At 39.9% G+C, this 26,053-nt stretch overlaps 1 pseudogene; it reads left to right on the plus strand.

Annotated features, from left to right (window-relative positions):
* Positions 1-16,856: 16,856 nt before the first annotated feature.
* Positions 16,857-26,053, plus strand: part of LOC145659457 (stonustoxin subunit beta pseudogene) — an 18,504-nt pseudogene continuing 9,307 nt past the window's right edge.

Here is a 26,053-nt window from a genome sequence, read left to right on the forward strand (position 1 = left end):
ATTATATGTACAAATATGTACAATTCATGTATATAAACATACATATTAAAATGGTGTAATGACTAACCTATAAACAGTGATATTTATTTATTTGTCTTTTTATTTATTAATTCATTTATCTATTTATCTATTTCTTCATTAATGAATTGTGACTTTGACATATGAGGTTGAGTATCTGTGTGATCTCTCCATCTCTGTAGTGTTTGTGGAGGGTGGAGTTTGTACTACAGAGGTGTAGGCCTGCTGTTTGGGCTGCATGTTGGGGGTGGGTGGTGATGGCAGGTGTACTTTACTGTGGATGGCTTGCTGGGCAGCTGGCAGAGATGCTCACAGTGTCCTTGTTCAGGTGGACGTGGTCATGAAGGCTGTGGATGCTGAGGTTGGAGTGGTGTGTCAGGTGCACATTAGCCAACAGTGCACATCCACAGGAGATCTCTGCATTTATCTTGTGGATTGTAGCTGGATGGAAGTCTCTACTGGGCAGGATGGTAGAGATGGTGATTTTGAAGGAGGGGAAGGTCTCTGTGGAGGTCTGTGCTACTCTTCTTACTCTGCTACTCTCTTGCTTTCTAAATAATGGGGTGGCTTGGATTACCTGAGATGGCATGTGTAAGAAGCTGGAGGGCATTGCTGGTTCGGGAACACCAAACTTTTGCAACTTTAGATCCTGGGAAAAGCTGTTCCTCGTTTAAGAATTTTCCATTAAAATCAATTAAAATGACTATGCCTGCATCTGGAGGAATATTAGGTTTTTTATCTGACTTAGTGTGGATGGACCGGACGGGGCTCAGTGTGGCAGTCTGTGGTTCAGAGTTGATTTAGTGTTGCTGTGCAGAATCAGAGGTCTGCTGGTTGGCTTTTAGACTTTGTAGCTCCTCCTTCAGGGTGATCATGCTACTGTCCCTGAGCTGTAGTTCATCTCTTTTAGTTTCTGTAGCTCCTCCTTCAGGGTGATCATGGTACTGTCCCTGAGCTGTAGCTCATCTCTTTTAGTCTCTGTAGCTCCTCCTTCAGGGTGATCATGGAACTGTCCCTGAACTGTAGTTCTTCTCTTTTAGTCTCTGTATCTCCTCCTTCAGGGTGATCATGGTATTGTCCCTGAGCTGTACTTTCTCTCTGACTGCACTGAGCTCCCTCCTGAGAGCCTCTCTGTCCTTCTGGAGCTCCAACACTTCTCCTCTCAGATGTTTGAATTCTATTGTCTCAACTTCCTGGAGAGAAAGACTTTCTCTTTGCTGGAATACCGTGATCTCCATTTGTCTGTGTTGTGCTGGTCTGGCCTGTGTTGTGCTGGTCAGGCCTGTGTTGTGCTGGTCTGTGAGGTGTTTTCCCATCCCTCCCCTGAACCCTGGGCTACGTGGCTACTAGTCTCCTCCTCCTCAGTTACTTTCTCAGTTTCTGCTACTGCTCTGATAAAGGTAAAGTTTTCCTGAACAGAGCAGAGGCCTCACTGCCTTGAAACATGATGGTGCCGTTGTGATAAATGTTCACAGTTAGGATGGTGTTATCCTCATCTTCATCTTCAATGACTATCTGTCTTCCATTACATATGCCCCTTTTTATATTTGGCTTGTTATGGCACAGACAGCTCTGTGGCACGATTCACTGTATTCTGTACATAACAGGAGACTGGTGATGGTGGTTTTGTTCACTGTATTCTGTATATAACAGGAGACTGGTGATGGTGGTTTTGTTCACTGTATTCTGTATAGAACAGGAGACTGGTGATGATGGTTTTGTTCACTGTATTCTGTATATAACAGGAGACTGCTGATGGTGGTTTTGTTCACTGTATTCTGTATATAACAGGAGACTGGTGATGGTGGTTTGGTTCAATGTATTCTGTATAGAACAGGAGACTGGTGATGATGGTTTTGTTCACTGTATTCTGTATATAACAGGAGACTGCTGATGGTGGTTTTGTTCACTGTATTCTGTATATAACAGGAGACTGGTGATGATGGTTTTGTTCACTGTATTCTGTATATAACAGGAGACTGGTGATGATGGTTTTGTTCACTGTATTTTGTATATAACAGGAGACTGCTGATGGTGGTTTTGTTCACTGTATTCTGTATATAAATGTAAATGTAAATTATCCTTTTATGTTTCATGTAATTTTCCACGTCTTCCTTGGCTTTATCCGTAGTTTTGTCCTTGTAGTTTTGATGCAAGATGCTACTGTTCCACTCCTGTTAGCTGCTGTGTGTTTAGATGGTTTCTTGTGTTGTTGAGAAATTTCATCAAAATTGTTGTTCTCTTGTTTCTTACTTGAGAGTTGAGTTGTTGTTTTTTTTTATCTCTTTACTAATTTACTAATTTACTTTGGTTTATCACATTTTAAAACCCCTGTACTTCTAAGAAAGTGTTCCAGTTAAACTTGATAGTTAAACATGACAATACTTTCTCTTATCTGTGTGTGTGTGTGTGTGTGTGTGTGTGTGTGTGTGTGTGTGTGTGCGTGCGAGAGACAGAACTATTATCTATGTGTGTGCATGATAAAGAGAGAGACAGAACTATTATCTCTGTCCCTGTGTGTGTGTGTGTGTGTGTGTGTGTGTGTGAGAGAGAGAGAGAGAGAGAGAGAGAGAGAGACAGAACTATTATTTGTGTGTGTGTCTGTGTGTGTGTATGAGACAGAGAGAGAGAAGGAGACAGAAAGATCTATTTTGTGTGTGTGAGAGAGAGAAAGACAGAAGTATTGTGTGTGTGTGTGTGTGTGTGTGTGAGTGAGAGAGAGACAGACAGAACTATTAGGTGTGTGTGTGCCTCAGAGAGAAAGAGAGAGAGAGATTCAAACAGATCTATTTTGTGTGTGAGAGAGAAAGACAGAAGTATTGTGTGTGTGTGTGTGTGTTTGTGTGTGTGTGTGTGTGTGTGTGTGTGTGTGTGTGTGTGTGTGTGAGTGAGAGAGAGAGAGTAAGTGAGACTGACAGACAGCTCTATTATTTGTGTGTGTGTGTGTGTGTGTGTGTGTGTGTGTACGAGAGAGCGAGAGAGTCAGAAAGTATTGTAAGAGACCAAAGTATTGTGTGTGTGTGTGTGTGTGTGTGTGTGTGTGTGTGTGTGTGTGTGTGTGTGTGTGTGTGTGTGTGTGTGTGTGTGTGTGTGTGTGTGTGTGTGAAAGAGAGCGAGGAAGAGATAGAGCAGCCTGACTGACTGACTGATTGACTGGCGTCTACCTCTCACACACCTGACTGACTGATGGGATCTGCCTCACACATACCTGACCCGACTGATGGGGTCTGCCTCACACTCCTGACTGACTGATGGGGTCTGCCTCACACTCCTGACTGACTGATGCGGTCCCTGACTCAGCTATTAAGCCTCCAGGATTCTCGGTGCACCACACAGACAGAACTCAGGACCTCACTGGGAAATGCAAAGGCAGAGGAGAATGTTTCATGATCAATGACTCCTAGTGTGAGCAGAGGAATGTAAACACTAGTAAAAGATTCTGCTCTCTGCATTCTGTCCATTCCTCCATAATCACTACTGCAGTGTTCATCCCACCATCATTACTACTGCAGTGTTCATCCCACCATCATTAGTACTGCAGTGTTCATACACTAATATTCACTACTGCAATGTTCATTCCTCCATAATCAAAACTGCAGTGTTCATTATTCCATAGTCAAAACTGCAGTGTTTATTTCTACATAATCACTCCTGCAGTGTTTATTTCTCCATAATAAATACTACTGTGATTATTCCTCTAAAATCACTACTGCTGTGTTCATTCCAACATAATCGCTACTGCAGTGTTTATTCCTCCATAATCACTACTCTGCGTGTCTGCCAACAATATTTTCGGTTTGTATATTAATGTGTTTGTATTTGTGAAACATTGAATGAGATCTGTGTTGTTCTGTTTCCTCTTATGGTGTTAGGGGTGGGATATTTTGATATTTGGACTCTGATTATGGTAACTGCCATTCACTGACTTATGAACCAACCATCCATTATTTGTTCATCTGTCTTAGGTTGCTAATGAATGTTATTTGTCATGTCTTTGTCCATTTTGTCTTTGATGAAGACACAGTAGTGTTAAATGTTGCTGTGTTTGTAAAATTAAAAGGCTGAAAATATATCGGTGTGTTCCAGACCTTTCAAACTCTTCTTTACACTTTTATTAGCAGTTCAGATCTTTTAATTCATCATCCTCTGACTGAACTACATTATTTACTGTATTTAATCTTTTACAGACTATCTGGCTGTGGTCTCACGGAAGAGTCTTGCAAATCTCTCACATCAGTTCTACAAACAGAAAACTCTTCACTGAGAGAGCTGGAGATGAATAATAATGATCTGCAGAATTCAGGAGTGGAGCAGCTCTGTGCTGGACTGAAGAGTTCACACTGTAAACTGGAGATTCTCAGGTGAGTTTCTGTGACTATTTTTGAATGTAAATAAAGAGCCATTTTAAAAAGGTCAGTGTCAACTCCCTTATAGTACAGTATTAAACAAACATTGTCAGGCAAGGCAATGCAAGGAAATTTACACTTATTATAAAGTTCTCTTTGTTAAATATTTCTAAATATAGTTTTCTGTTGAAACCTCACTGCATTTCATTAAATGAACACACTGTGGAGACAAAAAGTTACATTTGTGATGCATGAGCAGATATTCAAGTCTAGAAGAGAAATATAATTTTGTAAAGAGAAGACACAAATGAGTCCTTGTCCACGTGTACAGGTGTGTTTATTACAATGCTGCTTCAACTAGGCGCTTTGGCATTTTGTCCACAAGCTGCATCTTTGTTCACCTGAGCGCAGAAATTTAGGAAAATGTCTTACAGGATGAATATATTCATAAACTCCAACAACAGTGTTGTAAAATGAAGTGTTCTAATGTAAGATTTTCACTGAGTGATTTTATCTAGTTTATGTATGGAAACAATGTAAACATCAGTCATTCTATTCTCTCTGCAAATAAAAGCCCTTAAAGTCTTAATGAAAACATTTAAAGCTGAACCATTGAGGTTCTGGACACATTACAGGACACTTTTAAAAGCACATATGATTCCCTTGTGTTATTGGGTGGGAGACCCTGTTCTCATTATGATTTACACCGTGTGTTCAACACATGTTGAGATGAGCTGAACTGACAGCCGTGCTGGAGGAAAGAACGCAACAAGTTAATATTCATTCAATAGAACTGAAAGGTTTATTGGTTATTCCTTAAAATAAACCTGTGATCTTTCTCCACAGGTGTTTTTATGAAACATGTAGCTGGCTAATATTAGTAACCTTAAGCTTGCCAAGTTACAGTATATTGTTGGTTACTACACCTAGATACCTCACGCTAACGTCATATTAGCTTGACTTAGGAGTGAATGTTGGCTGCTAATTTTTTCATCAAGCCAGAGACAGCAAACAAAAATAGAACAGTGATGGTAGAAGACGTGGAGTCAGCAGAGAGAGAAACTGAGCAGACAGCTGACAGTAAACTCAGGACATCTGAACACAGTAGTGAGGAACAATGTTCAGCACTGGACGAGTGAACCTGTGGACTTAATTACAAGAGAGAAAGAAAGACACACAAGACACAGTAATCAGTAATCAGGAGATTAGAAGGAGAGAAGGAGTGAAGTGCGTGTGTGTGTGTGTGTGTGTGTGTGTGTGTGTGTGTGTGTGTGTGTGTGTGTGTGTGTGTGTGAAAGAGAGCAAGTAAGAGAGAGAGCAGCAGAATTATTATCTGTGTGTGTGTCTCTGAAATAGAGAAAGAGAGAGACATACAGATCTATTGTGTGTGTGTGTGTGGGGGGGTGAAATAGAGAGAGAGAGAGATCTATTATTTGTATGTGTGAGAGAGACAGAACTATTATCTGTGTGTGTGTGTGTGTGTGTGTGTGTGTGTGAGAGAGAGAGAGACAGAAATTTTGTTTGTATGTGTGTGAGAGAGACTGCAGTGTTCATTCCTCCATAATCACTATTGCAGTGTTCATCCTACCATCATTACTACTGCAGTGCTCATACACTAATATTCACTACTGCAATGTTCATTCCTCCATAATCAATACTGCAGTGTTCATTATTCCATAATCACTCCTGCAGTGTTTATTTCTCCATAATAAATACTACAGTGAATATTCCACCATAATCAATACAGTGGTGTTTATTCCTCCATAATCACTACCGCAATATTAATTCCTTCATAATCAATACTACAGTATTCATTACTCCATAGTCACTACTGCAGTGTTTATTTCTACATAATCACTATTGCAGTGTTTATTCCTCCATAATAAATACTACAGTGAATATTCCACCATAATCAATACAGTGGTGTTTATTCCTCCATAATCACTACCGCAATATTAATTCCTTCATAATCAATACTACAGTATTCATTACTCCATAGTCACTACTGCAGTGTTTATTTCTACATAATCACTATTGCAGTGTTTATTCCTCCATAATAAATACTACAGTGATTATTCCTCTAAAATCACTATTGCGATGTTCATTCCAACATAATCAATACTGCAGTGTTTATTCCTCCATAATCTCTACTGCAGTGTTCATTCCTCCATAATCACTGCTGCAATGTTTATTTCTCCATGATAAACAATACAGTGATTATTCCACCATAATGAATACTGTGCTGTTTATTCCTCCATAATCACTACTGCAATGTTCATCCCAACATTATCAATAATGCAGTGTTTATTCCTCCATAATCATTACTGCAGTGTTTATTCCTCCATAATCACTACTGCAGTGTTTATTCCTCCATAATCACTACTCTGCTTGTCTTCCAACAATATTTTCTGCTTGTATATTAGTGTATTTGTATTTGTGAAACATTGAATGAGATCTATGTTGTTCTGTTTCCTGTTATGGTGTTAGGGGTGGGATATTTTGATATTTGGACTCTGATTATGGTAACTGCCATTCACTGACTTATGAACCAACCATCCATTATTTGTTCATCTGTTTTAGGTTGTTAATGAATGTTATTTGTCATGTCTTTTTCCATTGTGTCTTTGATGAAGACACAGTAGTGTTGAAATGTTACTGTGTTTGTAAAATTAAAAGGCTGAAAATGTATCAGTGTGTTCCAGACCTTTCAAGCTCTTCTTTACATTTTTATTAGCAGTTCAGATCTTTTAATTCATCATCCTCTGACTGAACTACATTATTTACTGTATTTACTCTTTTACAGACTATCTGGCTGTGGTCTCAATAAAGGGTCTTGCAAATCTCTCACATCAGCTCTAAAAACAGAAAACTCACTGAGAGAGCTGGAGATGAATAATAATGACCTGCAGAATTCAGGAGTGGAGCAGCTCTGTGCTGGACTGGAGAGTTCACACTGTAAACTGGAGATTCTCAGGTGAGTTTCTGTGACTATTTTTGAATGTAAATAAAGAGGCATTTATCTGGTCAGTGTCAACTCCCTTATAGTACAGTATTAAACAAACATTGCCAGGCAAGGCAATGCAAGGAAATTTACACTTTTATATTATAAAGTTCTCTTCTTTAAATATTTCTAAATATAGCTTTCTATTGAAACCTCACTGCATTTCATTAAATGACCACACTGTGGAGACAAAGAGTTACATCTGTCATGCATGAGCAGATATTCAAGTCTAGAAGAGAAACATAACATTGTAAAGAGAAGACACAAATGAGTCCTTGTCCACATGTACAGATGTATTTATTACAATGCTGCTTCAACTAGGCGCTTTGGCATTTTGTCCACAAGCTGCATTTTTGGTCACCTGAGAGCAGAAATTTTGCAAAATGTATTTTACAATCACACATGATTCCATTGTGTTTTTGGGTGGGAGACCCCATTCTCATTATGATTTACACCATGTGTTCAACACATGTTGAGGTGAGCTGAACTGATAGCCGTGCTGGAGGAAAGAACTCCACTGAAAGAATCTCACTGTAGCTCCACAGATCTGCTGTAGTGTCAGCTGTGTCCACTCTCACTGTAGCCCCACAGCTCTGCTGAAGTGTCTGCTGTGTCCATTCTCACTGTAGCCCCAAAGGTCTGCTGTAGTGTCAGCTGTGTCCACTCTCACTGTAGCCCCACAGGTCTGCTGTAGTGTCGGCTGTGTCCACTCTCACTGTAGCTCCACAGGTCTGCTGTAGTGTCGGCTGTGTCCACTCTCACTGTAGCTCCACAGGTCTGCTGACTTGTTTAGTTTTTTTTGTTGTGTGTGTTAATGTAAATGGTTGATTTTAGTGAATAAATTATTTGTGTGAAGTAGCGATATTGTGAGTCGAAGTTCTGATCCAGCTGAAACAACATGTGAATGGTCCTCTTTTCACCAGTATTTTACTGCACACATACAGTCCATGAAGGACAAACTCCAGGGACACATTTCATGTCAACAGCAGACATGAGATAGTTGTCTCACACACACTTAACTGACTGATGGGGTCTGAGTCACACACACACCTGACTGACTGATGGGGTCTGAGTCACACACACACCTGACTGACTGATGGGGTCCCTGACTCAGCTATTAAGTCTCCAGGATTCTCGGTGCACCACAAAGACAGAACTCAGGACCTCACTGGGAAAAGCAACGGCAGAGGAGAATGTTTCATGATCAGTGACTCATAGTGTGAGCACAGGAATGTAACCACTAGTAAAAGATTCTGCTCTCTGCATTCTGTCCAATCACTACTGCAGTGTTTATTTCTCCATAATCACTACTGCAGTGTTTATCCCTCTATAATCAATACTGCAGTGTTTATACCTCCATAATCACTACTGCAGTGTTTATTCTTCCATAATCACTACTCTGCGTGTCTTCCAACAATATTTTCTGTTTGTATGTTAGTGTATTTGTATTTGTGAAACATTGAATGAGATCTGTGTTGTTCTGTTTCCTGTTATGGTGTTAGGGATGGGAAATTTTGATATTTGGACTCTGATTAGGGTAACTGCCATTAACTGACTTATGAACCAACCATCCATTATTTGTTCACCTGTCTTAGGTTGCTAATGAATGTTATTTGTCATGTCTTTGTCCATTTTGTCTTTGATGAAGACACAGTAATGTTGAAATGTTGCTGTGTTTGTAAAATTAAAAATCTGAAAATGTATCAGTGTGTTCCAGACCTTTCAAGCTCTTCTTTAAATTTTTATTAGCAGTTCAGATCTTTTAATTCATCATCCTCTGACTGAACTACATTATTTACTGTATCTACTCTTTTACAGACTATCTGGCTGTGGTCTCAATAAAGGGTCTTGCAAATCTCTCACATCAGCTCTAAAAACAGAAAACTCACTGAGAGAGCTGGAGATGAATAATAATGACCTGCAGAATTCAGGAGTGGAGCAGCTCTGTCCTGGACTGAAGAGTTCACACTGTAAACTGGAGATTCTCAGGTGAGTTTCTGTGACTATTTTTGAATGTAAATAAAGAGCCATTTTAAAAAGGTCAGTGTCAACTCCCTTATAGTACAGTATTAAACAAACATTGCCAGGCAAGGCAATGCAAGGAAATGTACACTTTTATATTATATTATAAAGTTCTCTTCTTTAAATATTTCTAAATATAGTTTTCTGTTGAAACCTTGCTGCATTTCATTAAATGACCACACTGTGGAGACAAAGAGGTACATTTGTGACGCACGAGCAGATTTTCAAGTCTAGAAGAGAAACATAACATTGTAAAGAGAAGACACAAATGAGTCCTTGTCCACATGTACAGGTGTATTTATTACAGTGCTGCTTCAACTAGGCGCTTTGGCATTTTGTCCACAAGCTGCATTTTTGGTCACCTGAGAGCAGAAATTTTGCAAAATGTATTTTACAATCACACATGATTCCCTTGTGTTTTTGGGTAGGAGACCCTGTTCTCATTATGATCTACACGGTGTGTTCAACACATGTTGAGGTGAGCTGAACTGACAGCCATGCTGGAGGAAAGAACGCAACAAGTTAATATTCATTCAATAGAACTGAAATGTTTATTGGTTATTCCTTAAAATAAACCTGTGATCTCTCTCCACAGGTGTTTTTATGAAACATGTAGCTGGCTAATATTAGTAACCTTAAGCTTGCCACGTTACAGTATATTGTTGGTTATTACACCTAGATACCTTACGCTAACATCAAATTAGCTTGACTTAGGACTCAATGTTGGCTGCTAATTTTTTCATCAATCCAGAGACATCAAACTAAAATAGAACAGTAATGGTAGAAGATGTGGAGTCAGCAGAGAGAGAAACTGAGCAGACAGCTGACAGTAAACTCAGGACATCTGAACACAGTAGTGAGGAACAATGTTCAGCACTGGACGAGTGAACCTGTGGACTTAATTACAAGAGAGAAAGAAAGACACAAGACACAGTAATCAGTAATCAGGAGATTAGGAGGAGAGAAGGAGTGAAGTGTGTGTGTGTGTGTGTGTGTGTGTGTGTGTGTGTGTGTGTGTGTGTGTGTGTGTGTGTGTCACACTGGGTGCCTGATGTACTGTAACAAAGCTAATGAGGCTAATGTTAGCTTCCTTAAATCTAAGGAACTCGCTAGAATATAAAATACTCCTGCTTGTTCGTTTACAGTTAGTATAGAGAGACAGAAAACAACCAGGATGAAGAGAAAGAGTAATGCAATTGCCATGGCAACCTTCTTTAGTAAGAAGACAGCAGGAGAGAGAAAAGGCAGAAGAACTTGATGGTGAAAGTGTCCAGGAGGAGGACATGGAAGAGAGTGAACACAGCAGACAGAGACAGAGGAGCCAGCTGTGTCCACTCTCACTGTAGCCCCACAGGTCTACTGTAGTGTCAGCTGTGTCCACTCTCACTGAAGCCCCACAGCCCTGCTATAGTGCCAGCTGTGTCCACTCTCACTGTAGCCCCACAGCTCTGCTGTAGTGTCAGCTGTGTCCACTCTCACTGTAGCCCCACAGCTCTGCTGTAGTGTCAGCTGTGTCCACTCTCACTGTAGCCCCACAGGTCTGCTGTAGTGTCAGCTGTGTCCACTCTCACTGTAGCCCCACAGCTCTGCTGTACTGTCAGCTGTGTCCACTCTCACTGTAGCCCCACAGGTCTGCTGTAGTGTCGGCTGTGTCCACTCTCACTGTAGCCCCACAGGTCTGCTGTAGTGGAGAGAAGTGAGAAGTGAGTCGAAGTTCTGATCCAACTGAAACAACATGTGAATGGTCCTCTTCTCCCCAGTATTTTACTGCACACATGCAGTCCATGAAGGACAAACTCCAGGGACACATTTCATGTCAACAGCAGACATGAGATTGTTGCCTCACAAACACTTAACTGGCCGATTGTGTCTGAGTCACACACACACCTGACTGACTGATGGGGTCTGCCTCACACATACCTGACTGACTGATGGGGTCCCTGACTCAACTATTGTGCCTCCGGGATTCTCGGTGCACCACACAGACAGAACTCAGGACCTCACTGGGAAAAGCAAAGGCAGAGGAGAATGTTTCATGATCAGTGGCTCAGTGTGAGCACAGGAATGTAAACACTAGTAAAGGATTATGCTGTCTGCATTCTGTCCAATCAATACTGCAGTGTTCATTCCTCCATAATCACTACTGCGGTGTTTATTCATCCATAATCACTAATGCAGTGTTTATTCCTCCATAATCACTACTCTGCCTGTCTTCCAACAATATTTTCTGTTTGTATATTAGTGTGTTTGTATTTGTGAAACATTGAATGAGATCTGTGTTGTTCTGTTTGCTGTTATGGTGTTAGGGGTGGGATATTTTGATATTTGGACTCTAATTATGGTAACTGCCATTCACTGACTTATGAACCAACCATCCATTATTTGGTCACCTGTCTTAGGTTGCTAATGAATGTTATTTGTCATGTCTTTGTCCATTTTGTCTTTGATGAAGACACAGTAATGTTGAAATGTTGCTGTGTTTGTAAAATTAAAAATCTGAAAATGTATCAGTGTGTTCCAGACCTTTCAAGCTCTTCTTTACATTTTTATTAGCAGTTCAGATCTTTTAATTCATCATCCTCTGACTGAACTACATTATTTACTGTATTTACTCTTTTACAGACTATCTGGCTGTGGTCTCAATGAAGAGTCTTGCAAATCTCTCACATCAGTTCTTCAAACAGAAAACTCACTGAGAGAGCTGGAGATGAATAATAATGACCTGCAGAATTCAGGAGTGGAGCAGCTCTGTGCTGGACTGAAGAGTTCACACTGTAAACTGGAGATTCTCAGGTGAGTTTCTGTGACTATTTTTGAATGTAAATAAAGATCCATTTTAAAAAGCTCAGTGTCAACTCCATTATAGTACAGTATTAAACAAACATTGCCAGGCAAGGCAATGCAAGGAATTGTACACTTTAATATTATAAAGTTCTCTTCTTTAAATATTTCTAAATATAGTTTTCTGTTGAAACCTTGCTGCATTTCATTAAATGACCACACTGTGGAGACAAAGAGTTACATCTGTGATGCATGAGCAGATTTTCAAGTGTATAAGAGAAATATAATTTTGTAAAGAGAAGACACAGATGAGTCCTTGTCCACGTGTACAGGTGTATTTATTACAATGCTGCTTCAACTAGGAACTTTGGTATTTTGTCCACAAGCCTCATCTTTGGTCACCTGAGCACAGAAATTTTGCAAAATGTCTTACAGGATGAATATATTCAAAAACTCCAACAACAGTGTTGTAAAATGAAGTGTTCTCATGCAAGATTTTCACTGAGTGATTTTATCTAGTTTATGTATGGAAACACTGTAAACATCAGCCATTCTAATCTCTCTGCAAATAAAAGCCCTTAAAGTCTTAATGAAAACATTTAAAGCTAAACAATTGAGGTTTTGGACACATTACAGGACACTTTTACAATCACACATGATTCCCTTGTGTTATTGGGTGGGAGACCCTGTTCTCATTATGATTTACACCGTGTATTCAACACATGTTGAGGTGAGCTGAACTGACAGCCGTGCTGGAGGAAAGAACTCAACAAATTAATATTCATTCAATAGAACTGAAAGGTTTATTGGTTATTCCTTAAGATAAACCTGTGATCTCTCTCCACGGGTGTTTTTATGAAACATGTAGCTGGCTAATATTAGTAACCTTAAGCTTGCCAAGTTACAGTATATTGTTGGTTACTACTCCTAGATACCTCATGCTAACATCATATTAGCTTGACTTAGGAGTGAATGTTGGCTGCTAATTTTTTCATCAAGCCAGAGACAGCAAACAAAAAAGAACAGTGATGGTAGAAGACATTGAGTCAGCAGAGAGAGAAACTGAGCAGACAGCTGACAGTAAACTCAGGACATCTGAACACAGTAGTGAGGAACAATGTTCAGCACTGGACGAGTGAACCTGTGGACTTAATTACAAGAGAGAAAGAAAGACACACAAGACACAGTAATCAGTAATCAGGAGATTAGGAGGAGAGAAGCAGTGAAGTGTGTGTGTGTGTGTGTGTGTGTGTGTGTGTGTGTGTGTGTGTGTGTGTGTGTGTGTGTGTGTGTGTGTGTGTGTGTGTGTGTCACACTGGATGTACTGTAACAAAGCTAATGAGGTTAATGTTAGCTTCCTTAAATATAAGGAACTGGCTAGAATATAAAATACTCCTGCTTGTTCATTTACAGTTAGTATAGAGAGACAGAAAACAACCAGGATGAAGAGAAAGAGTAATGTTATTGCCATGGCAACCTTCTTTAGTAAGAAGACAGCATGAGAGAGAAAAGACAGAAGAACTTGATGGTGAAAGTGTCCAGGAGGAGGACATGGAAGAGAGTGGACACAGCAGACATAGACAGAGGAGCCAGCTGTGTCCACTCTCACTGTAGCCCCACAGGTCTGCTGTAGTGTCAGCTATGTCTACTCTCACTGTAGCCCCACAGCTCTGCTGTAGTGTCAGCTGGGTCCACTCTCACTGTAGCCCCACAGGTCTACTGTAGTGTTGGCTGTGTCCACTCTCACTGTAGCCCCACAGGTCTGCTGTAGTGTCAGCTGTGTCCACTCTCACTGTAGCCCCGCAGGTCTGCTGTAGTGTCAGCTGGGTCCACTCTCACTGTAGCCCCACAGGTCTGCTGTAGTGTTGGCTGTGTCCACTCTCACTGTAGCCCCACAGCTCTGCTGACTTTAGTTGGTTTTTTTTGTGTTAATGTAAATAGTTGATTTTAGTGAATAAATTAGTTGTGTGAAGTAGCGATATTGTTTCAGACATTTCTGCACCCATAATTCATCATTTGATACTACATAATTCAGATACACTGAGAATTATAACCACACATAGAATTATAATCACATGTAGAATTAGAACCAAATTTAGCAATTTAACTACATGTAGAAATATAACCACACATAGAATTATAACCACAAGTAGAATTTTTGGAATCTTGAAATACAACCTTTTTCGAAGGGATGAATCAAAGAACTGAAGATACTTGTAAGTGATATAAAATATTAAGTGCTGGACAGAAATTAAACCTTTCTCAGGTAACAGTATTTATGTTTATGTAACCCACACCCTTGATTTATTGGTGAAGATTTATTCAAATTGTAATCTCATGGGTTAATTAATGACTCCCTGACTGACTTCATGTGAATGTCATAATCTGATAAGGAATTAAACAGTATGTAGTTTATTATACAATATAATAGTGGTTTTACCACTGTATTAACTTGTGTACCCTGAAATTCCTCTGTGCTGTAAGGATATTTTAATGTGTCACCACAAGAGAGAGACAGACAGATATATTATTTGTGTGTGTGAGAGAGTCAGAACTGACTGACTGATGGGGTCTGCCTCACACACACCTGACTGACTGATGGGGTCCCTGACTCAGCTATTAAGCCTCTAGGATTCTTGGTGCACCACTCAGACAGAACTCAGGACATCACTTGGAAAAGCAAAGGCAGAGGAGAATGTTTCATGATCAGTGACTCATAGTGTGAGCAAAGGAATGTAAACACTAGTAAAAGATTATGCTGTCTGCATTCTGTCCAATCAATACTGCAGTGTTCATTCCTCCATAATCACTATTGCAGTGTTCATCCTACCACCATTAGTACTGCAGTGTTCATACACTAATATTCACTACTGCAATGTTCATTCCTCCATAATCAAAACTGCAGTGTTCATTATTCCATAGTCAAAACTGCAGTGTTTATTTCTACATAATCACTCCTGCAGTGTTTATTTCTCCATAATAAATACTACTGTGATTATTCCTCTAAAATCACTACTGCTGTGTTCATTCCAACATAATCGCTACTGCAGTGTTTATTCCTCCATAATCAATACTGCAGTGTTTATTTCTCCATAATCACTACTCTGCATGTCTGCCAACAATATTTTCGGTTTGTATATTAATGTGTTTGTATTTGTGAAACATTGAATGAGATCTATGTTGTTCTGTTTCCTGTTATGGTGTTAGGGGTGGGATATTTTGATATTTGGACTCTGATTATGGTAACTGCCATTCACTGACTTATGAACCAACCATCCATTATTTGTTCATCTGTTTTAGGTTGCTAATGAATGTTATTTGTCATGTTTTTGTCCATTTTGTCTTTGATAAAGACACAGCAGTGTTAAATGTTGCTGTGTTTGTAAAATTAAAAGGCTGAAAATGTATCAGTGTGTTCCAGACCTTTCAAACTCTTCTTTACATTTTTATTAGCAGTTCAGATCTTTTAATTCATCATCCTCTGACTGAACTACATTATTTACTGTATTTAATCTTTTACAGACTATCTGGCTGTGGTCTCACGCAAGAGTCTTGCAAATCTCTCACATCAGTTCTACAAACAGAAAACTCACTGAGAGAGGTGGAGATGAATAATAATGATCTGCAGAATTCAGGAGTGGAGCAGCTCTGTGCTGGACTGAAGAGTTCACACTGTAAACTGGAGATTCTCAGGTGAGTTTCTGTGACTATTTTTGAATGTAAATAAAGAGGCATTTTAAAAAGGTCAGTGTCAACTCCCTTATAGTACAGTATTAAACAAACATTGCCAGACAAGGCAATGCAAGGAAATATACATTTTTATATTATATTATAAAGTTCTCTTCTCTAAATATTTCTAAATATAGTTTTCTGTTGAAACCTCACTGCATTTCATTAAATGACCACACTGTGGAGACAAAGAGTTACATTTGTGATGCATAAGCAGATATTCAAGTGTATAAGAGAAATATAACATTGTAAAGAGGAGACACAGATGAGTCCTTGTCCACATGTACAGGTGTATTTATTACAATGCTGCTTCAACTAGGCGCTTTGGCATTTTGTCCACAAGCTGCATTTTTGGTCACCTGAGCGCAGAAATTTAGCAAAATGTCTTACAGGATGAATATATTCAGAAACTCCCAACAATAGTGTTGTAAAATGAAGTGTTCTAATGTAAGATTTTCACTGAGTGATTTTATCTAGTTTATGTATGGAAACACTGTAAACATCAGTCATTCTAATCTCTCTGCAAATACAAGCCCTTAAAATCTTAATTAAAACATTTAAAGCTGAACTATTGAGGTTCTAGACACATTACAGGACTCTTTTACAAGCACACATGATTCCCTTGTGTTTTTGGGTGGGATATTGTCTAAGTGTGTGTGTGTGTGTGTGTGTGTGTGTGTGTGTGTGTGTGTGGTACCTAGCATGTGTGGTGTTTTGTAATTACATCAGAACTTCAGACATTTCTGACATTTCTGCATCCATAATTCATTATTTGATACTACAGAATGTAGATACATCAAGAATTATCACCAATTGTAAAATTATAACCACAGGGAGACTTATAACTACTTGTAGTATTAGAACTAAATATAGAATTATAACTACTTGTAGAATTATAACCACACACACAATTTTTGGAATCTTGAAATACAACCTTTATCAAGGGTATGAATCAAAGAATGGAAGATACTTGTAAGTGATATAAAATATTAAGTGCTGGACAGAAATGAACCTTTCTCAGATAATAATATTTATGTTTATGTAACCCACACCCTTGATTTATTGGTGATGATTCATTCAAAATGTAATCTTATGGGTTAATGAATGACTCCCTTACTGACTTCATGTGATTTGTCATAATCTGATAAGGAATTAAACAGTATGTATGTAGTTTATTATACACTTAACTTGTGTACCCTGAAATTCCTCTGTGCTGTAAGGCCATTTTAGTGTGTCACCACAAGATGTTCACTGGTCCCATCTGTCCCCCCAGTAAATATGTTCTGCAGGCCTCAACTGGACATTTGGTGCTGAAATTATTTGCCAGCAATCAAGCCAGAGCTCACACTATTTAGTTCAGGATCAGTATAACAACTGTTCATACACAGTAAACTAGACCTCACACTGTTTAGTTCAGTGCCAATATGACTACTGTATATACACAGTAAACCAGACCTCACACTGTTTAGTTCACGGCCAATATGACTACTGTATATACACAGTAAACCAGACCTCACACTGTTTAGTTCAGTGCCAATATGACTACTGTATATACACAGTAAACCAGACCTCACACTGTTTAGTTCAGTTCCAATATGACTACTGTATATACACAGTAAACCAGACCTCACACTGTTTAGTTCAGGGCCAGTATAACTACTGTATATACACAGTAAACCAGACCTCACACTGTTTAGTTCACTGCCAATATGACTACTGTATATACACAGTAAACCAGACCTCACACTGTTTAGTTCACAGCCAATATGACTACTGTTCATACACAGTAAACCAGACCTCACACTGTTTAGTTCAGTGCCAATATGACTACTGTATATACACAGTAAACCAGACCTCACACTGTTTAGTTCAGTGCCAATATGACTACTGTATATACACATTAAACCAGACCTCACACTGTTTAGTTCAGGGCCAGTATAACTACTGTTTATACACAGTAAACCAGACCTCACACTGTTTAGTTCAGGGCCAATATAATTACTGTTTATACACAGTAAACCAAACCTCACACTGTTTAGTTCAGAGCCAATATGACTACTGTTTGAAATCTTATTTATTACACAGATTGACACAAATATGTTTCATTTGCTGTTTATAATGCTTCACCTCGATTGAAACGTGTGTGTGTGTGTGTGTGTGTGTGTGTGTGTGTGTGTGTGTGTGTGTGTGTGTGTGTGAGAGAGATGGGGAGAGAGAGAGACAGAACTATTATCTACGTGTTTGAGAGAGAAAGAGAACTATTATCTGTGTGTGTGTGTGTGTGTGTCTGAAATAGAGAGTGAGAGACAGTCAGAGAGAGACAGACAGATCTATTATTTGTGTGTATATGTGAGAGAGAGAGAGAGAGAGAGAGAGAGAGAGAGAGAGAGAGAGAGAGAGAGAGAGAGACAGACAGATCTATTTGTGTGTGTTAGAGAGGCAGAACTATTATCTGTGTGTGACCACCACTGATAGAATGTGCTCCTCACTGGACCCCTTGCTGTGCTCCTTGTCTTTCTGCTTCCTCCATACAGGAGAACAAACACTGACCACAGAAAATACTTAAAACCACAAGATGTCTGGAGGGCTCAGAAGTTCAGAAACAATAGTGAAGGTGTTTTGCAAGGAAATTATATAAAATACAAATAGTGGGAGAGTCAAGGCACTGCTCTGTTAAAAAAAAAAAATGTGTAAAACTCTTATTTAATGCATTGTTCATAGCAACACTCTAATACAATGGTTATGCTAGTTTTAATGTGTCCAAGCTACATCCCACACAATATAGTAACATGGCCGTCTTTAGGGTTCACAAATTATGAAGAAAATCATCAGTTTTATCTTACAGTGTTTGGAGTGTTGGAGGCAGCCATCTTCAGTTGCTGGTTATTTCAGCTGCAGATGATTAGAGAGAGATACCAACCTTTATACATCTCTGTTATGTGCCAGTGTAGGGGGAGAGACCACAACAGACACTTTATTCTGAGCACAAACCATTATTACAAAAAAGTAATAGAGATCTACAAACATGCCGTCTGACTCTATGGGGAGTATAAGCCAGAATAAAAACCAAACCCAACACTTGCTCCACCCCAAACCTGTCTTCATTAAACATAAACCAGAAGAGGGAAAAGAAAATACAGTAGTAGATGTAACAAGCTCAAATCCACTCAGTGAATGTACAGTAATCTTCTGTATGTTGATACACACAGCCACACAATAGACTACACTACCCAACACTGGCACAATGACCTGGGGGAGTTGTTCTAGGACAGAGCCAACTCTGGAAACTGAAGGTACAAATCTGTGTTCTATTAGCATGCCTGAGTTCAGTCTGTCTATTAAATCTTATCAGGCTGCAGTTATGGAGTGTTTGTAGTTTCACTGTAACTGTAGTGTGGTAGCAGCAGGGTGTGTTTGGGTGTGTGTAGGGCACCAGAATGGTCAGAAACAGTATAACACCATTATATGTAGTGAAGATAATGTTCCTAATATTTTTCTCAACTAAAACTGGGAGCACACGAAACAGCAGAAAACAGTTTGGTCTAGAAATACAGTAATAACCTTGTGATTGTTGCCCTTGTGTTTTTAGGAAGTCTATGTTGACGTATTAAAAAATGTCAAAAGGTACAATAAAAACACTCCACAAATTTTTTTAAATTGTACCATTTGAAAAAAAAAATAAAGGTAGTAATAACATGAATATCCAAGAAGCACTTGTATCCAGCAGTAACAGAAATATGAGTGAGAAGGTTCTCATTTTGAGTGACAGTAATTTGATCCAATCACATATGTGGTAGGACGGCCGGGGCGGCAGAATATTGAATGACGTCATTACAGTGGCCAATAGCATCAGAGGAGCTGTTTTAACTTACTGAGGTGAAGAGAACTGTAGTGGATCATGAAAATGACAGAAAATCTCAAACTGGAATTGGAGGATATTTGCTGCTATGGTGATTTCCAAGAGAAAAGGAAAATACCAGAAAGGGACGGACAAAAAGTAAAAGTAGATGGACTAAGACAGACAGACAAAGCCTGTGTGAGTTTTTCACTGAATCTCTGATCGTCATTCATGGCTAACAGCTAACTAGGTAATGTTAGCAAAGAAAGTCTAGCTATGTTGATTTGTTTAGTTGTTTACTGTTCAGCACAGATATCTAACCAGCTAACAGTCTCAACAATTTGACCAAACCGTCAATAAGCAAGATTGGACTTCTTGTTTTTGCAACAATCAAGTTACAGTCTTTAGGAGAAATGCGGTTGGATCTTCACGTAGTTGAGAGCAGGAGGGAGGAGGGTGCGGGTGTGACGGGAGATTTGACGGGGATGTGATTTATAACATCTGGTGTTCATGAACTACAGCTGTGTATTAATCAGTCATGTCCCCTACATCAGTTTAAACACATTTAAACCTTGTAGCTAGGTTACAGGTGGTTACTAGGTTACAGGTGGTTACTAGGTTACAGGTGGTCACTAGGTTACAACCGCGATCACGCTATCCGCGCTTTAGCGATTCACGGTCAAGTCATCTGCGGTTTAAATTCAATGCGCCTATATGCGCGATTATACGGTATTATGCTGCTCACAGCAATCTAACTCTTCCTAAGCAAAGAAACAGACTTGCGTATTTGTACAAAATACAGTTTATTTGATTGAACTAGTTTAATTGCATAATTAGATTAAACACAATTGGTAATATATTTACACAGCATAATAAGCATTGTGGAAAAGCTTTTTCTACATAATGTTTCTCAGAAGGCTATTATAGATCTTGACGGCCAGCTGAAACAGGGGTTATCACTAGTGAAATGTGGCAAATGTGCAGGGCAGGGGAACTCCAGGGCTGAAATATTCCACTGCCAATTGATTGGTGGCCCTTGGCCATCACCAGATCATTAATAAATCTATATTGAAGTTTTACATATTTTTCTGAATTTTAACAAAATGCAAAAACAGTTCCACTACCACATGTGAGTAGAAGCCCTTGACTATTGGCAGAGTAAGTTTGGACACTCACTGTACAATGTCTTCATAAATCCATATTAAAGTCAAACTACCTTTAGGCGAAATAATGCACTCATTTTGTATAGACTGAATTTGCAGAGTATCAGCAGAGTAAGTTTGGACAGATTTCACTCTACTATTTTTCATAAACTCCTATTAAAATAATAATACCTTTGGGTGAATTCATGTACTCATTTCATTCAGGTTGATTTTGGATATCTATTTCCCAGAAATGTCCCATAAAGCCAAGACAGTTCCATGACCACATAAGAGTACATTTATATTTACTTTTACAGCATTTGGTAGATGCTTTTATCCAGAGCGACTTAGAAAAGTGCTTTGTCATTTCCTCATAGAACAGATCCTAGCCAGTAAAGTAGGTTAGAGTGCAAGATACCAATGAACTAGAATACTGTTGAAATACAGGGATCAATGCTAATGTCTAGAAGTACAAAATACATTTAAGCTCTATAACAGACAATCAGTGCAATAAACAATAAGTACTAGAGTTAGTCAACACAGGAGCAGTCAACATCAGAGTAATAAACAAGTACTAGAGTTAGTCAACATAGGAGCAGTCAGAGTAGTAAACAATAAGTACTAGAGTTAGACAACACAGGAGCAGCCAACATCAGAAATAAACAATAAGTACTAGAGTTAGACAACACAGGAGCAGTCAACATCAGAGTAATAAACACCCTACAAGAAGTACTAGAGTTTCAGTTAGTCAACATAGGAGCAGGATCAGTGGTCATTTAAATATTCCACAAACAGATGTGTCTTCAGTCTGTGTTTGAAGACTGCGAGGGACTCTGCTGTCCAGACAGCACGCGGAAGTTTAATAATCCCATATTAAAGTCATACTACCATTAGGGGAATTCATGTACTCATTTACAATATGCTGATTTTGGATATCTATTTCTCAGAGATATTCCCATAATGACAAAATAATTCCACTATACTATATACTATGGAGTATGTTGTGATATCTGTTGTATCTACTGTAGGGTATATTGTAAAATTTTATCTACTGTAGAGTACATTGTGATATCTGTTGTATTTACTGTAGGGTATATTGTGATATCTGTTGTATTTACTGTAGGGTATATTGTGATGTCTGTTGTATCTGCTGTAGGGTATATTGTGACATCTGTTGTATCTACTGTAGGGTATATTGTAATGTCTGTTGTATCTACTGTAGGGTATATTGTAATGTCTGTTGTATCTACTGGCAGTCTAGCTATCTGTAATCTTGAGGAAAACACTTGTGAAAGTCTGGCATCAGCTTTGCAACTTCCAAAAAAAAGTATGCATCGCTTAGGATCCTTAGACGTTATCTGAGTCACAGGTCCATAAATGTGACAGTGTTATTACTTCTGTTATCACAGCCAGATGTAGAATTCTGCCAAGATTTTACTGGCATCATCTCATACAGTCTGACATGTAACAGTCTTATAAGACCACTGAAATCACACAGTGTAAGTCCAGCTTTAGGGTTCTTCTGATGTAGTTTAATAGTGCACTAGAGTTCTGAAGGGCTGAATAAAATAAGAGCTAAAATAAACACAGACAGCAGCGATCTGGAGAAGAGTGAACAAAACCATCTGCCATGGAGGACGCCAGAGAGAGATGAGAGTGGAGGAACCTCCACTACAGTTACCAGCCTCTCTAGCTGCCCCATGCAGGCTGCTCTGGAAGTGCATCTCACTCTCTGTCTCTCTCTACCTGTTTCCCTCCTTTCTGCAGACTGTCTGGTTGTTTGGTCACAGAGGAAGGCTGTTCTTCTCTGGCTTCAGCTCTGAGGTCAAACCCCTCCCACCTGAAAGAACTGGACCTGACGTACAATCACCCAGGAGAGTCAGGAGTGAAGCTGCTCTCTTCTAGACTGGAGGATCCCCACTGCAGACTGGACACTCTCAGGTATGGAACGTTAGTGTGTGCATGCGTATGTGGGTTTGTTTGTGTGTGCTTACGTGTATATGTGTGTGTGTGTGTATGTGTGTGTGTGTGTGTGTATGTGTTTCTGTGTTGGTGTCTGTGTGTGTTTATGAAAGAGTGAGAATGAGAAAATAATGAAAACTGAGTCTTCCATTCCTGAGTAGTGCAGTTCCCATATCATACTGTGGTGGCTGGTGAGTTCGCTCTCCATCATTCTCCTGTAGGAACTGCTGAGTTTTAGTTGACATGCTACATTTCCTCAGCCTCCTCAGGAAGTACAGATGCTGTTCTGTCAGGAGTTTATAAACTCTGTTCCATTTTTTGAGGTTAGTTGTAATTCATTTTTGAACCACAGGGTGTCAGTAGCAGCGAGTCGGTTTATGTGTGTAGCGATCGTAGAGTGAGAGAATACAACTCCAAGAGTTCTAGTTATTGTAGTTATTATAGTTATTGTAGTTATCATAGCCGTGCTAATGCAGTTGTCTGCGTACATCTCATACCTTTTGAAAACATTGTGGTTGTGTGTAGTTTATTGTATTGTTATTTGTAATCACAGATCATTATTTGGTGGATAATGTTATTCTCTGTGAAGTTTGCTGCATTGTGTTTTGTGTATATCGGTACTTGTTGTGGCTGGCTTGTTGTTGATTTGTCTTTCATGTGATTCAGTTTCACGTTTCCTCCTGTTGTCAATAAAACTGTGAACAAGAGCTGAACATTTTCAGAGTTCTGATGTCAGGAGAGTGTTAACCTGCAGGTCATGCTGTGTATCGTACATAAACAGAGGACACAGCAGATACTGTTGGGATTTCTTTATGATGTGGTGTTTGTTGTAGGTCCAGGTGAGGTCCTCACTGATGTGGGGTGTGTGTTGTAGGTCCAGGTGAGGTCCTCACTGTTGTGGGGTGTGTGTGTTGTAGGTCCAGGTGAGGTCCTCACTGATGTGGTGTGTGTGTGTGTTGTAGGTCCAGGTGAGGTCCTCACTGATGTGGGGTGTGTGTTGTAGGTCCAGGTGAGGTCTTCACTGATGTGGGGTGTGTGTGTTGTAGGACCAGGGGATGTCCTCACTGATGTGGTGTGTGTGTGTTGTAGGTCCAGGTGAGGTCCTCACTGATGTGGGGTGTGTGTGTTGTAGGACCAGGTGATGTCCTCACTGATGTGGGGTGTGTTGTAGGTCCAGGTGAGGTCCTCACTGATGTGAACTCCACGAAGGTGAAGGAGTTCACCTCCATCTCTCCTGTCTGTAGTGGTGTGTGCTGTTGCTTCTCCTTCCTCCTTGGGTCAACAATCATCTTCTTGGTCTTGTCTGCATTCAGGGAGAGATTGTTGTCATGACACCATGACACCATATCTGTCACCTCCCTCCTGTATGCTGTCTCATCCAGTGATCAGTCAAACCAGTTTGATGATGCTGGTGTTATACTGGGCGGCCACACAGTCCTGGGGGGTCCCAGAGTTCTCAGTCCTTGTGCTGGATGTACATTGCCAGTTCTGACTGACTGATTCTGTCTGTTAGAAAGTTCAGCCCCCATTTACAGAAGGAGGGTGTGAGTCAGTGGTGAGTGTTTCAGTCAGTTTGGTTGGGGTGACTGTGTTGACTGCTGAGCTGTAATCAGTGAACAGCACTGGAACATAACTGTCCATGTCCTCCAGATGTGTGAGAGACGTGTGGATGTCAGTACTGACAGTGTCCTCGGTGCACTGGTTCTGGTGGGCTGTAAACTGGTGGGGTCCTCTGCACAATAACGGACATTACAGTAGTAAGAATATAGACAATAAGGAGCAGAATAAGTAGTGAGATGGAGAAAAATAAATAAAGAAATATGGAACAATAAGCAATTAATGTCTAGTGTGGTTTTCTAGAAGTCTTAGTCTGGTCCCGACGGTGTGCACATGACCGAAACTCTTCCTGTATGAGATCATCCATGAAGGGCAGCGGGGAAGTAGCTGTGTGGGGTGGAGGTGTGGGGGGCTACAACAGGGGGCATCATGGGGTGGTGGGAGGAGCCATGGCAGCTGAGACAGTAACGTCATGACATCAGGGGTAGGTGAACCTCAGCCGACAGAGAGACTAGATTATTAGACATGTCCAGGTAGAGGGTGTGTAAATTAGGAAACTATGATGTGCAAAGATGGACTTTGGCAGATGTAGCTGTGGCAGCACAGCTAAAAGGAAACACAGGCATGATCAACACTGCGCCGCTCTCAGTCAACAAACTAGAGAGACAAAAGAGAGGTGAAGTGACAACATCACATCCCAGTTTACCAGAACTCTCAATGCCCAGAACGATGTGTGTGTCTGAAATGGAGAGAGAGAGCGAGAACTATTATCTTTGTGTGTTTGTGTGAGAGAGAGACAGAACTATTATCTGTGTGTGTGAGAGAGAGAGAGAGAGAGAGAGAGAGAGAGAGAATTATTATCTGTGTGAGACATAGAGAGACAGAACTATTATCTGTGCGAGAGAGAGAGAGAAAGAGCTACAGAACTATTATCTGTGTGAGACAGAGAGAGAGCGACAGAACTATTATCTGTGTGTGAGACAGAGAGAGACAACTATTATCTGTGTGTGAGACAGAACTTTTCTGTGTGTGAGAGAGAGAGAGAGACAGAACTATTATCTCTGTGTGTGTGAGAGAGAGAAACAGAACTGTTATCTGTGTGTGAGAGAGAGAGAGAGAGCGACAGAACTATTATCTGTGTGTGGAACAGAGAGAGAGAGAGAGAGAGAAAGAGAGAGAGACAGAACTAATAACTGTGTGTGTGAGAGAGAGAGAACTAATAACTGTGTGTGTGTGAGAGAGAGAGACAGAAATATTATCTGTGTGAGAGAGAGAGAGAGAGAGAGACAGAACTATTATCTGTGAGAGAGAGAGAGACAGAACTATTCTCTGTGAGAGAGAGAGAGACAGAACTATTCTCTGTGAGAGAGAGAGAGACAGAACTATTATCTTTGTGTGTGTGAGCGAGAGAGAGAGAGAGACAGAACTATTATCTGAGAGAGAGAGAAAGAGAGAGAGACAGAATTTTACCTGTGTGTGTGAGAGAGAGAGAGAGAGAGACAGAACTATTATCTGTGTGTTTGTGAGAGAGAGACAGAACTATTATCTGTATGTGTGAGAGAGAGAGAGAACTATTATCTGTGTGTGAGAGAGAGAGAGACAGAACTATTATCTGTATGTGAGAGAGAGAGAGAGAGAGAACTATTATCTGTGTGTG

The sequence above is a fragment of the Electrophorus electricus genome, chromosome 1 (assembly GCF_041902795.1).
Source record: "Electrophorus electricus isolate QZ-2024a chromosome 1, ASM4190279v1, whole genome shotgun sequence".
Lineage (NCBI taxonomy): Eukaryota > Metazoa > Chordata > Actinopteri > Gymnotiformes > Gymnotidae > Electrophorus > Electrophorus electricus.